The sequence below is a fragment of the Strix aluco genome, chromosome 5, assembly GCF_031877795.1.
Source record: "Strix aluco isolate bStrAlu1 chromosome 5, bStrAlu1.hap1, whole genome shotgun sequence".
Lineage (NCBI taxonomy): Eukaryota > Metazoa > Chordata > Aves > Strigiformes > Strigidae > Strix > Strix aluco.
Genome location: NC_133935.1, coordinates 28,657,418 through 28,670,631, shown reverse-complemented (window position 1 = coordinate 28,670,631; position 13,214 = coordinate 28,657,418). Strand labels below are relative to the sequence as shown.

The window sequence follows — 13,214 nt, the reverse complement described above, 5'->3', positions numbered from 1 at the left end:
TCTCCCCTCACTTATCACAGCGCGCTCCGCCGGCCGGGATGGTGCGCGGGACTGACGGGCTCTCCCCTCACAGTCCGTTCCCGCGGGACGGGCTCGCTGTCACGGCGACGGTGGCGGGACGCGGGCGGCGGCCCGGCCCCCGCCTCCTCCGCCCGTGCCCAGGTGTAGCGCCCCGGGGCGCGGCCCCGCGCCGCGCGGGCGGGCAGGCAGGCAGGCAGGCAGGCAGGCAGGCGGACCGCGGTGGCGACCGCTGGTGAGTGAGCGCCCGACGCCTGTCGCTGGGCGGTGTGTCAGCGGGCTGGCTCCGCCCCGGCCCCGCGCCTCCGCCCGCCCATGCACAGACATGACACAGACACACAGTCACTGCAGCTGCCGCTGATCGCGGGGCAGAGCGGCGGCGGAGACCCCGCTCCCCGGCACCCGCGGAACGGCGGCAGCCGCGCCCGCCTCGGCCCGTCGGGCCCAGCGCCGGCAGCCTCGGCTCCGAGACCTGCAGGGCCCCGCACCGGGCGCCGGGAGGGACCCGGCGGGGGAAGGCTGGCGGCGGGGAAGGGGCGGGAGGCGAGGAAGGAAGGAAGGGGAAGGGGGTAGGCTGGCACTCAGACTCGAAGACTGGGGCCGGGCACCGGCACGGAGGGAGCCCGGGCAGAGCGCGGCACCCAGCGGCCGCTGAGGCCGGGCCGGCAGCAGTAGAAACGGCCGCAGCAGTGCCGGAGGGAGCCTCTCCGTGCTCGGTTCCACCGTGCCGGTGACCTTCCCGGCTGCTCGCCGCCCACCAGGCCGGGGCAGGGCCTCCTTTTCCCGCGGAGAGTGTGCGCCAGGCCCCTGGGAGAGGACAGGAGGCCGGGCCGGAACCCCACGTCGTCCCCGGGTCCTGCTGGCCGCCGCCGGGGCCTGCGCGCCGCGCGGCTTGCCGCCGGGGAGACGGGCGGGGGAAGGCGAGCGGGACGGACGGACGGACGGGGTCGGGCTGCACCTTAGGACAGCAGGCAGCGGGCCCTCTCTGGAGAGAGAGCTGGGCGGAGGAGGAGCAGGCAGCCACCTCGGCGGCGCAGCCCGGGAGGAGTGGGGACCTCCCTGCCGCCTTCCTCCTCCCACCGTCAGCAGCTTCTCGTCCCGCGAAGAGTGGAGCCGCTGGTGCCGCCCCGGCTGGGACCCGCCGGCTGACACCTCCGGAGCGCCGGGCTGCGGCGACGGAGCTGGAGCTGCCCGCCTGGAGCGGAGGGGGAAAGACCGCTCTCCTGGGCGGACAGGCAGGCGCTGAGCGCCCGTCCCGGCGGCCCGGAAGCCACACGGGGAAGGTAAGTGCCTCGTCGGGCCGCTGCTGCTTTTAGAGACGAGGAGCGGGGGAGAGCGAGGAACAATCGGTGAGCGTCTCCCTTCCAGCAGCCCGGGGGAGGCGGCATCCGAGTCCGGTAGGGCTGGGGTGGGGGTTTTATCTCCTGGATTATAATCCTCGTCAACCCTGGAGTTGGAGATGCTTAGGCGGAGGCACGTTTATCACTCCCCTGGCACAACGGGGCACATCCCCCCGGCCCCCCGAGGGGTGTCACCCCGCCTGCCTCTACTCCGTTGTTCTTCTCGTGAGTCCGCCCGGTCGGTTGTTGCCACCGCACCCCACGCCCCTCTTTTCCGGCCGGAGTATGTTCTCGCTCGGCGGGGGGGCTCCGGCCGTGGGGCGGAGGCGGGGGGACGGAGCCGCCGCCCCGCCGAGTACCTCCGTATGCGCGGAGGAGTCCGGGAGAGTCAGGGGCTGGTGGCTGCTGCTGCCGCCGCCGCCGCGCGGGTGGAAGGGTGTCACGCCGTGGGGCGCGAACGCCTTGCCCCTCGGCGTGGCTGCCCCGGGAGGCAGCCTGCCCGAACTCCCGGGACCTGTCTGCTGGTTCCCGGCGAAGCCGGAGTTTTGCTGAGACGCGGAGGCGGGGAGGGTGGTTTCCCCATCCCCCTTCAGCCTCCCAAACAAGCCTTCAGCCCAGGAAGCTCTCCTTTGGGAAGGCTTCTGCTATTACCTCCTATCCGAGAACTGTGTCATTTAGGTCATTAATCCCTGCTCACTGAGCGGTGGGGGAGGAAATAGCAATTTGCGGCCTCTGTGGAGGTGACACGAAGTGTGACAATGCCTTATATAACAGTTTTTGGAGAGATTCCTAGCTCTTCCGCTGTGCCCAGTTTTGTTTTTAGAAAGCAAGTAATTTCTTTGTAAAGCATCAGACAAGCGATCTATTTGTGTTTTCACCTGAGTACAATGTCTTATGCTTTGTTCAACTTGGAACAGGGGTACTGCTAGACTGTAAATAAAGCCTACTTTTTTCCAACATGCATTTTTTAAACTGAAAATTAGCCTGTAGAGACATCTGAACAGTTGTTAAGACCTTCTAGTCTTACCTTTTTGAGTATGTATTGTACTCGGGTTTTTATAGCACTGTTAAAATTACTGCAGGAAACAGTTTTACAGCAGGGACTGTCATTTATGTATTCTGGAAGGTAGGGATGCCAGGATGGAAATGACAATGAATCAAATGTCTTTTAAACATTGTTAGTTGGGTTTTTTTTTAATATACAATTTCAGTGCCAGAAGGAACAGAAAGCACTGGGCTAAACAAAGTACTGTGTTAAAACCAGACCTGGCAGTTGCCAGCAGGTCAGCACATTTTATTTAATGAAATCTTCTGGATACAGATTAATTTTCTGTTGTCTAGCTTTCCCTGCAGTTTCTGTAAGTGGTTATGTCTTCTACTGGGGAAAAAAACCAGCTAGCTTCACACAAAAAGGGTAGTGATTTGCCACATATTCTTTAGACTCCTGCTGCAAAGGTATGCTAGGGGGACTAGTTTGGGTAGGGTTTTTTCGCCATTCAGTGGTGAAAATGCACAGACTATTGTAATAAGACCTATGAAATAAAGGCTTTTTTTCTCACCTTCTAGAGCTCCATCATTATATTGTAAGCTTAAAGGAAAATTGCATGTATAAACTCAGGTGATAGATTCAGGGCAGGGGGGATCTTCTAACAAAGTCGTTCTGCTCCCTGCTGCAAATGGAGATAGGTTATCAACGTTTAGTTTACTTATAAGAACAGAAGTTAACAAAAACCAAACCCTAAACGTCCTCACTGTGTTGCAGTTTTTTAAAATGGAGAAATGACCAAGGTGGAACAGGTACCCCTAGGCTTCTTGAAAACTGCAAATTGCTCATAAGTATTCCAAGTTTGAAATGTGAAATTCTTACTGCTTAGGTGTCCTGTGACAGCCCTTGATCAGCAAGGCTGGAAGTCATGTAGAAGCCACAGTAACTGCAGAGTCTCTGATGGATAATTGGATTGGTATGTTGTTTTTGATTTTTTTTTTTTTGTCTTTTAATTGCCCGCTGTGGTAACAGGTTCCCTTTCTCTATCCTGTTGATGTTTAATTCTCACAATTTTTGATTTATGTTGTGTGTTGCATCTTTCCTGTCCAAAGTACATACCCCCGTCTCAGTTTCTGGTAAGGAAAGCATAGCTTAGAGGTATTTGGATGGCAGTATGTAGCAAGATATTTTTTATTTAAAATCTGAAATATGCATGACAACTTTTTTCTTCTCTGTTTAGATGACAGAAAAAGATGCTAAGTTTTCTCCGGTCTGGAGAAATATGCACTGGCTTTCTTTGAAGGATTCCTGAAAATAGCATTACTAATATGTTGAATTCCCTGTGCCAGCTGTTCGATCTACAGGAATTCCAAAGTACAGTCCTCAGAAAGCTGAAGTGTAGAGCAGTGGTGAATGACTGCATGTCTGTTGGCAACATGAAGATCTGTCAGAGGCTTGATCTCAAATTTCAGTGTGTAGGACTTAATATTAGCAGAAGTAGTATTCCTTCTGAATGAATTATTTTAGAAAACGGAGAAAACTAGGCACTTCCCATGTGCACTTAAATTGCTGAATTGAAGTGTTCTTAAATATAATGCTTTTGAAGGAACAATCCTCCAAACTATTACTTGTGTGACTATTTCTTGCTCAAATGTGTGGTTTTTGTTTTTACCTGCAATAAATGATCAGTTGTCAATACCCTTACTGGAATACTCTCCGCTTTCATCCTCTGTCTGATTTCTTTTTTGTATGTGCCTTTAGAAGAGCAATCTTAAAAAAACAAACACACACATACGAAAATCCAAGACATTTTTCCTGATGTTTAAAAAGGTTAATAATGGGTAAAATTCATAACATAAAATTCATAAAAGTAGTTGCACTATATGCTAAACTTGATCTATGTGCAAGCTCCTATTGATGTGGATGGGAGTTGGTTGTCTAGATCCAGAACAGCATTCAATTTTTTTTTTTTTTTCCCCATGGCTCGTATGAAAGCCTATGTTAATGAGCTCTTGCCAGCTTTTGATTGAAGACCTTTCATCATCTGCATTAGAATAAACTAAAAAAGTATCCATTTTAAGGATATGAGATTTCTGGTGTATCTATTTTTTCTATAATCTATGTGTGCTGATAACATTAAGATAAAGGCTTGTGTGAGAAGAGGACATAAAGGCCAATAACCAAGGTTGCTTATTCATGAGTTTGTCTCCATTCTCTTCAGACTTAGGTGTATCGGTTATTTGCCTAATTCTGTGCCTAAAGAACTTTCTGGAAAGTAGTTTTGTGTGAGGAAACATACACATGTGAGCGCGTGCACTGTTTTTGCTCTGTTAGTTGTCTGGGTTTGGCTCATCTATCTTTTTGTAGTGAATGCTAGCTTTAAACAACAATACTTGATCATTATCCCATACTTGGCATAATTTAAGAACTAGAGAGTCAGAACTATGATCAAGGAAGGTAATTTTACTTTTCCTTTTCTTTTTCATTGGGTCACTGATTTTCTCTTCCTTGTGGTACACTCACCTGAAGATAAGGGCTAAGAAATGAGCTTTGTACCTTATAGGGATTCATGACTCTCTTTCTTTGGTGTCACTTGGCTCAGTACTTGAAGGTCTATGCTGTGTCTTGCCAAAGCTTATTCCATACATGTAGAAGGGGAGTAGCAGATAACCGATGCTATTTTATATGGAAGTTGGTGGCTCAAAAATCAAGGAGAAAATTGCTAGAAAGGATTATCCTGGCCTTGGCATTGACTTCGAAGCAAAACTGCCAAGACTGGAATCCTTGTTTAAGTGCCATCTGTGTCAGAATTAGAAGCAAACTGTGAAGTAGTTCCATCACCTGTTTTAATTTGCAGACCAGATCTGATCTAACGATGCTTACAGTAGTATCCACATCACTGTTCTTTTTGGGATATAGCTACTGTTTCCACAACAATGGAGTTAACTGGGAAGAAGCTACACTTAAAATTGGCAAGAACCACCCCAGTGCTATAGCAAAAAGCCAGATCTAATCACATAAGCCTGATGATGGGGGAAGCTGGAAATCTCAGATGGTACAGGCAGAATGCAGTCTTCCTCATTAACCTCTACATAAGATAGGTATGCCTGAAAATGATAGAAATAGATGACTTCTTAAGGATGGAGTTCCCTGTCCTTATGCCTCTGATCTCATGATCAGTGCTATGAGGAGATAGATGCCACCACCACTCTACTGTTCTCCCATGCATTTTTGAGCATTGATGAGGCATTTCTGTTATTCCATGTCTATACCAATTTTCTGTTGTCAGGGAATAGTTGCATATGTTGACCCAGACCCTGTGCATGCTGCCTAAGGGGCAGCTAGTCAAGGGTCACATCGGTTAACAGTGGCTGGCTTTACTGTTTTCCCAGGTATCTGTGAAAATTATAGAAATCATAACATTTTTTGATCTGCTGTTGTTTGGCAAAGCTGCAAGTAGCAGTGCTAACACCAGAACCATAGCTTTCTTAAATCAGAAGAACAACACCCGTATCAGTTTAAACCCACTTTTGCATTCTGGCACTGATACAGTTTTACAAGAAAACTTATGTTCAGGAAAAAAAAAAATCTTTTTAAGCAACACCCCGCTTCCTTCACCAGAAATTTTCTGCTGCTTAAAACTTCCAGGGAAGTTGAGTTGTTGCTTTCAGTTGCAGCTTTCAATAGTTGCTCTAAACTTTATCCCATTATGTAATATTTACATGCGAAATGCCATAATTTCAGTTGTATCATTAGCTTTTGGATTTTATCGCCTGGTAGGCATGTGACAGCTAAGGTTTAGTACTAGCAGAAAACTAGAAAACTATGTTATTGAGCAATCTTCATTTAAATACAGAGAAGAAGAATGAAGGATTTTGGTTTTGGGGGAAGGAAGAGGAGAGAAAGGGCAGAGAAATGAAGGAGAGGAATTGTGGAATTTGATTTCATCTTTACTTTTTTTAAAAAAATATGAAACTCTTTGTTTTCTTATAGTTTCCAGATGGACTTTTGTACTTGTTTAGGGACCTGGGAATTAATTTGTCTATTTGGAGGAAAGAATGCTTCTCATCCTGGAATAAAAAGTGTTATTGCATGGTGAAATGGGGGAGCAAGAATTGTGAACTGTTCAAATGAGATGAAGTTTCCAGCTGATACTCAGGCTTTTCAACCCAGTTCCTCCTGACTAGGTTTCACTTTCCTCCTCTCTGACTCCCCTGCTGTGCCCCTGAACCTCAGTCACCTCAGTAACAAATTCCCTTGGTGATTGTTTTCTCTTCTGTCTTCAGTTGATGCTGCTGCTAATCAATGCTGCAAATGGAATTTTATGTTCAGAAATTACTGGACTTCAGTGTATGAATGTGCTTAATTCAGTGTTTTTTCAGGCCAAAGGTACTAGAAAGGCACTGGATAGAAATAAGAAATGAAAACCAATCGTTCCAGCATTATTAAATCCCTGAATATATGTTGTTTAGATCACATTGTTCTTAAGAATAGTAGCTTTAATTTGTTTTCTAACAGAAGGGAGTCCTAGACTTCCTGGTTTTTATAGAAAATGACTTGATGTTAACTCTGAGGCTCTACAAGCAGCAGTTAAATTCTGTATTTCTGTAGTCTCATCTTTTTTCAATCCTTAAACTGGTTCTAGAGTGTGACTCCAATATAAACACAGGGAGGTTATCATTCATTTAAGACAAGTCTTCTAAGATAAAATACTGGCTGGCGTGCTTGAGAATTGTTAAATAAGATAAAGATGGTTTCTACCACTTTAAAAGGCTACACTTGTCTGTATTTTTTGATTCTTCAGTGTTGAGTATACCGTACAATTAGGTGCTGTTTTATCAAAGTAGAGAAGAATGAGGGCTCTGTAAATGCGGACATTTTCTGTTGTTGTTATTGGAATACTTTACAACTTACGTCCTTGATCTTGGTCTTCTAGAGCTCTTCAATATCAACTACATTTATGAGAATCTGTTCCACTTCAGTGACTCTTCCAAGTAGTTGAAATCAGTAGGTGATGATGTTGTAAACAATTTTTCGTACTTGGGAAGTTGCATGTTGACATTAACTTTCACAAAGCAAAAAAATTATCAGTTTAAAGAAATTGTAGAAGCTTTTAGTTTGGGATGTCTTCCTTCTTTGAGATTTATGTTGACAAAATACAGGATGCTGCAAATGGAGAAAGAGGGGAAAAAAAAATCAGTACTGATAGTGAGCCCGCTGGAAGATAGGACCCACTAGTGACAAAACCAAACCATTTGGTGATGGGCAGGAAAGGGAGGCTTTTGTACTTGATATTGTTGATTTTATACCAAGTTTTTCAGACTACTATTCAGAATGCAACCAAACTGATAATCTGGTATGTATTATTACCTCAGAGAGCAACAATAAAATGTTCAAGCTGAGAATGTTTGAGATGCAACTGTCTTCAACTCATTGTCCAGCAATTGTCTTGCAGTTCAGATGACTTTAAGAGAATGAATTCACATCCTTCCATAGTTGCTCTGATTTCAGGTGGGGAGGAGAGTATACCAACAGTGGCTTAAGTTACTACATTTCCTTCCAAACGTTGCAGCTGCCTCCCTTTTCTCTTGTTCTCATTATAATGCTAGCACAGCTTAAAGGCTACTAGATTAAAATAGTAGCTTCTAGCAAACTTCTGGGGTCATTCAAACTCACATTTTTTAATTAGTGATGCAGATCCTTCATCGCTGGAACACCTCCTTTCCATATGAAAGCATTCCTTGAGAATGATTCCTCCTTGGCCACAATCAGATCGCTCTCCAGCTGGTTTGGACAGTGGAAAACCATGCACAGTACTGCCTTACAATGTGGTTATCAATCTTGGAATTTACATCTCTTCTGTTGGTACCCAGAGCCTTGCCCCTTGCTTTTGCATGCCTAGCTGGGGCAGTTGGATGTAAAATCTCAACGTGTTCATACTGCCAGTGGCCGCTGCTGTCACACCAGTGCTCATACCTGGCACCTGAGATGTATCAAACTGTATCATATATTGGAAACATCTGAAATACTGTTTAGTAAGCTTAGATCTTGATTTATGTTACAATCACAATGTGAATAACTGTGCACAGTTGGTGAATGAGCTGAGAAGAAAGATATTCCTAGCATTTTTTCTTCATCAAGATGAGCAAAACCAGTAATGTTGTGTCACTAGTATGCAAGGAACTGAAACTGATGACAGTATTTTTCATGTGCAGAATAACTTTGCCAATTCTCTAGTCTTAGGCATGTTGTGGAAATAAATCCATAGGTTCTTGAATGCTTACAGAGCAGGTTAGAGTGAGGAAAATAACACTATAGAAACATAAACTGATGCACTGCAGGTGAAGTAATTTGAGCAAAGTTGCCCAAGTGATTAGTCAAAAAGCAATGAGCAGAACTCTAGTTTCCTGAGTCACTGTCCTCTGCTTTAAGCATGTGAAAACACCACTGTCTTTAGCAAGAACTATTGCTTAATATAGTTGTTTCTTAGATAATAAAACCAAGTCCCTGATGATACTTGGCGTATAACAATTTTTATGTAATTGTACAGAATATAGGTGCATCTTAAAACAAACAAACAAAAAAAGTTACTTGACAACTGGATAAATGACAGAATAAACCCACTGCAGTAGAATTTACAGATCTTTGTTAATTTAGAGGCAGTGCTGTGACCAAAGGAAGAAAGGAGTGTGTTTTACTTCTCAAAACCAGAAATCAGTACAACATTTAAAGGAGAAGAAAATAGGAGAATGCTTGAAGAAGTAAATAAATATATCTTCGTCTTTAAAGATTGTAGGTTAGTGTTCTTTAAATATGTGGAGTTTTATATATGGCCAGGTGGTGCTAACAACCTGGAGAGGGAGGCAGGCACAGGCCACTGCTGTTTCGTAGAAGTCACCATAATGAACATTAAGGAGACCAGAGTCTCCACTGAATTATTGACACATGCTGGCTGGGTTAAAAATGTGGCACTTCTATTCATGACCTAATTTTATATCAGTCTTGACCAACGATAAGCAGGGGCAGGCACAGCATCTGTCTGAATAGAAGGCTACTGCTATGTTTGTATGGCATGTATCCCACTGTGCTGCTGGGCAAATTTGTTAAGGGTGAAGGAGGGGAGAGAAATTAAGAGAGAAACAGCACTGAGGTGAATCCATATTCAGCAGGTGTCTGAAGGTGGTGTAGTGTGATACAGAACAAATTTTTCAGATGTCCTTTTTGTCCTAAAGTTCTTCAAATTTTTCATAGGTGAGGTTCTTCCCTTTCTCAGACTAAAAAATATTGTATTATACATCAATAATAAAGATTTCTGGTCCTGCAGTTAATATCAAGAATTCTCTGAAATAATTAGTTTTGCAACATGGGTTTTTTTTTTTCCCCATGTTTAGGTTTTGTTCCTCAGTTTCATTTGTCCTGCAATTGGACATTGGTACATGGAGAAAGGCCCGAGTTTGATTTTTTTTTTCTTCTTTTTTTTTCTTCTTTCTCTTCCTTTTCTCCTAGGCTTTCATATTTTAAGTTGCTACATATGAAGGTATTATGATTTGGGAAAACATCTTGACTTTTCTGGCTGAAATAGTGGAATTGTGAATGTAGTATAGAAAGCAGTTATTTATTCATGTTACTAAAATGGCTAGAGGCCTTGGTTGAGAGAGGGCTCCCTTCAAGCTGGGTGAAGCACAAATACACAGACTCTGTGTGTACCTTAATGGTACTTCATGGAACAGGAAGGCTACTGCAAAACAGCAATATAAACACTGGTGAATGGCTGGAAGTTTTGTGACACAGCAGTGCTTTTGGAGAATCACAGAATGGTTAAGGTTGGAAGGGATCTTCTCTCTTGCTCAAGCAGGGCCACCTAGAGCAAGGTCTGCAAGACTATGTCCAGATGGCTTTTGAGTATCTTCAAAGAGGGAGACTCCACAACCTCTCTGGCAACCTGTGCCATTGCTCAGTCAGCCTCGCAGTAAAAGTGTTTCCTGATGTTCAGAGGGAACCTCCTGTGTTTAAGTGTGTACCCATTGCCTCTTTTCCTGTCACTGAACACCACTGAGAGGGATCTGGCTTCATCTTCTTTACACCCTCCCTTCACGTACTTATTTTTGACATCTCTCACCAGTTTCAGCTCCAGGTGGGCTCTGGCTTTCCTGACTACATTTCTGCATGCTTATGCAGCATCTCTGTTCTTCTCAGGTTACCTGTCCCTGCTTTTGCCTTTTGTATATTTTTGTATATTTTTGTGTTTGAGTTTTGCCAGGATCTCCTTGTTCATCCATGTAGGCCTCCTGGCATTTTTGCCTGACTTCCTGCTCATTGAGATGAACGGTTCTTGAGCTTGGAGGAGGTGATCCTTGAGTATCAACCAGATTTCCTTTTTCTAAATTTTTTTTTAGATTCTACTTTTAATCTCAATAATTTGTCATTTGAGTACTACTGGCTTGCTTACTGATGGTTTTGTTTGTTGAAATGTCTTTGGAAAAAATAAAATCTGTATTCCTGTTGTGATCCACTGGAAGCAGAAACGTGGGACAGTTCTGAAAAAATTCACTGTAGTTCTGAGACACAACTGGTTTTCTCTGTCAGGTTACGTTGTTTTTTAATTGATGTGGTATTTTAAGTACATTTTTATATTTGACTTGAAAGTGCTAAAATAAAATCTTACAGTATTATATAAAAGCCATTTTTTGGACTAACCGAACAGGAATCTTTACCAGGATGGAGACAGATCCCACTGTACCTGTCATGTGATGGTAATTTATGAAGGTGGAAATCCATCTAACATGGCAGGAACTGAGTCATTCATCACAGATAGCAAGAAACCGAAGGTCCCTTCTGGTTCTGCGTCTTTTTCTTTACATGTATTCACCGTGCATATCTGAGTTTGTAATACAACTTTTTTGATCACCAAGAACTCATTCTATTTGGTCTGAGTCAGGTACAACTATCATTTTTAGGACTTAGTATCTTTGATTAATCAGAGCAAAATGGAATTTCTGGTGAATTTTTAGTGGATTGAGCAGTGGTATTCTAGGCAGGCCAGAGAAAGCATCATTAAGAGTAAGAAGCACTTTCAGGAACTGTTTGTAATGTCAACTTTGATCTCTGTAGTGAGAAATCACTCTCTTAATTGTTCAGGTTCTCAGGTCCTCTGAATCCTTTCTGCTTTTAGCCAAGGAGATTGTTAGATGATACCCTCTTAATGTTTTCAGTTATATATTCCTGTCAAATGTCGACCTGACAACCAACTTCCATGGGTTTTTTTGCTGACCGGAACTTATCTGAGTTGACTGTGGAAACCCAGTGGACATTCCCACGAGTAATCAAGCCTGCTAAACTACGCTGAACAACAGGAGGACATGAAACCTGTGCTGCTTGCTCTTAACTAGCTTCTATTCCTTTCTCTATCAAGTTCAAGCCCCTAATTTTTCAAGGCCCCTACTCAAAACCCTAGTGGGAATGCTTCTGCCAGGTTCCTGGGGCTTCAAGCTGGGCCCTTAATGAGCTGAACGTTAAATGCTTGAAGTGAAAAACTTTGCCATTCTTGCTTTACTTTTCCTATGAGCTGTCTCACTGAAATCAGTGCTGCTAATAGTGGAGTGAGTGAGGTACTAGCCAATATACATGAGTAACTTCTGTTAGAGCCCTGCTCCATTAGCTACCACTGTTTGCTGTGGTAGAATACTGGCAAGCATACAGTGGTGCTTCTGGATGATACAGAGTTCTCAGTAGAGATCTGGGATCTCTACATTAGTAGTATTAGATGCCCCAAATGAATTATGAATGTAGCAGATAATGCTTCATGATGAATCTTGCATAAGTCTTTCCTGTTAGCTGTGGCTAAAGAGCCTCAACGCACCCTAAAAAAAGAAAATGGAATTCAGCATGGCATGTAATGGACAAACTTAAACAAATTACAGCTTTGTATCTAGCATTTTGACTATGCTGGGCATGTGTGCTTTTGGAAATGCAGTAACGGGAACTGCAAAGGAGAAACACTTTATTCTCAATAATGATATAAAAGCTTTTCTTATGGTGGTACAGAACCAAATAATTTTGCAGACAATTTAAGAAAAGCAAGAGGAATTTCAGTTGGAAAAGTATTAGTGTTGAAAGAAAGCCAGGTTTACCAGGATCTCTCAATATACAGTAATGTAGTATTCCTTTGCTGTTCTAGTACTGCAGAACCTGTTTTGATGTGTCACTAAGATGGGAATGAAACCACAGTATACGAAACTGAAGTATCAGCCAGCCATCTGTCCATGTTGCTACCAAATTCTTCATCCTCTTTTCTTGCCTTCTTTCACTGGAACAATGGTTCTTTTATATCTTGGCACGTTAATGATTGCAGTGTTTTTGAAAGATGAAATGCACCAGAAAGGTGCTAAGTATTCTTGCTTTCATTTAGAACTAATTTTCATTCAAGATGTTCTTGTCATGGCTTATACTTGGTGTGAAACTGGAGGGGATGCTGTGATTTTTAGAATTTTGGGCTTACTTGTTTTGCTGGCAGAACATAAATATAGATATGCAAGGTTTTGCTCTAATTCTGTGGCTCAGGAGTAGCTTTTTGATGCAGATGAGGAACTGTATTCTAGAAGCTGCTTTGCTAAGCACTGGCATAGAAGTGTATCTGAGATTACTTGTTATATCTAGAATGCAGATTGGGATACGCTCGGTGCATATAATTCATCTCTCTAAGCATCACTGAATGTTCAAGGTGCTGTCATACTTGTAGGTTTTTTCTTTCCTCTCTCTGCATGTCTGTAGCTAACAGATAGACTGAAGTTTTGGATATTTATTTCCTTAAAAACACTGAATATTCAAATAAAGGAGAGATTCTTTACCCAGGCTTGGCACAGTTAGTGCAA

General features: G+C 43.7%; 1 protein-coding gene across 4 annotated transcripts in view; it reads left to right on the top strand.

Moving 5' to 3' along the window:
- Positions 1-586: 586 nt before the first annotated feature.
- The window catches only part of LARGE1 (LARGE xylosyl- and glucuronyltransferase 1), a 354,153-nt gene continuing 341,525 nt past the window's right edge, over positions 587-13,214 (top strand). The window contains exons 1-2 of one of the 4 annotated variants that reach the window (XM_074826500.1): positions 589-1,301; positions 3,233-3,319. The gene's annotated coding sequence lies outside the window, so the exon portion shown is untranslated. Of the gene's footprint in view, positions 1,302-3,232; positions 3,320-13,214 lie in introns of all 4 variants that reach the window. The other 3 variants (XM_074826502.1, XM_074826498.1, XM_074826499.1) reach the window with 3 other exon arrangements.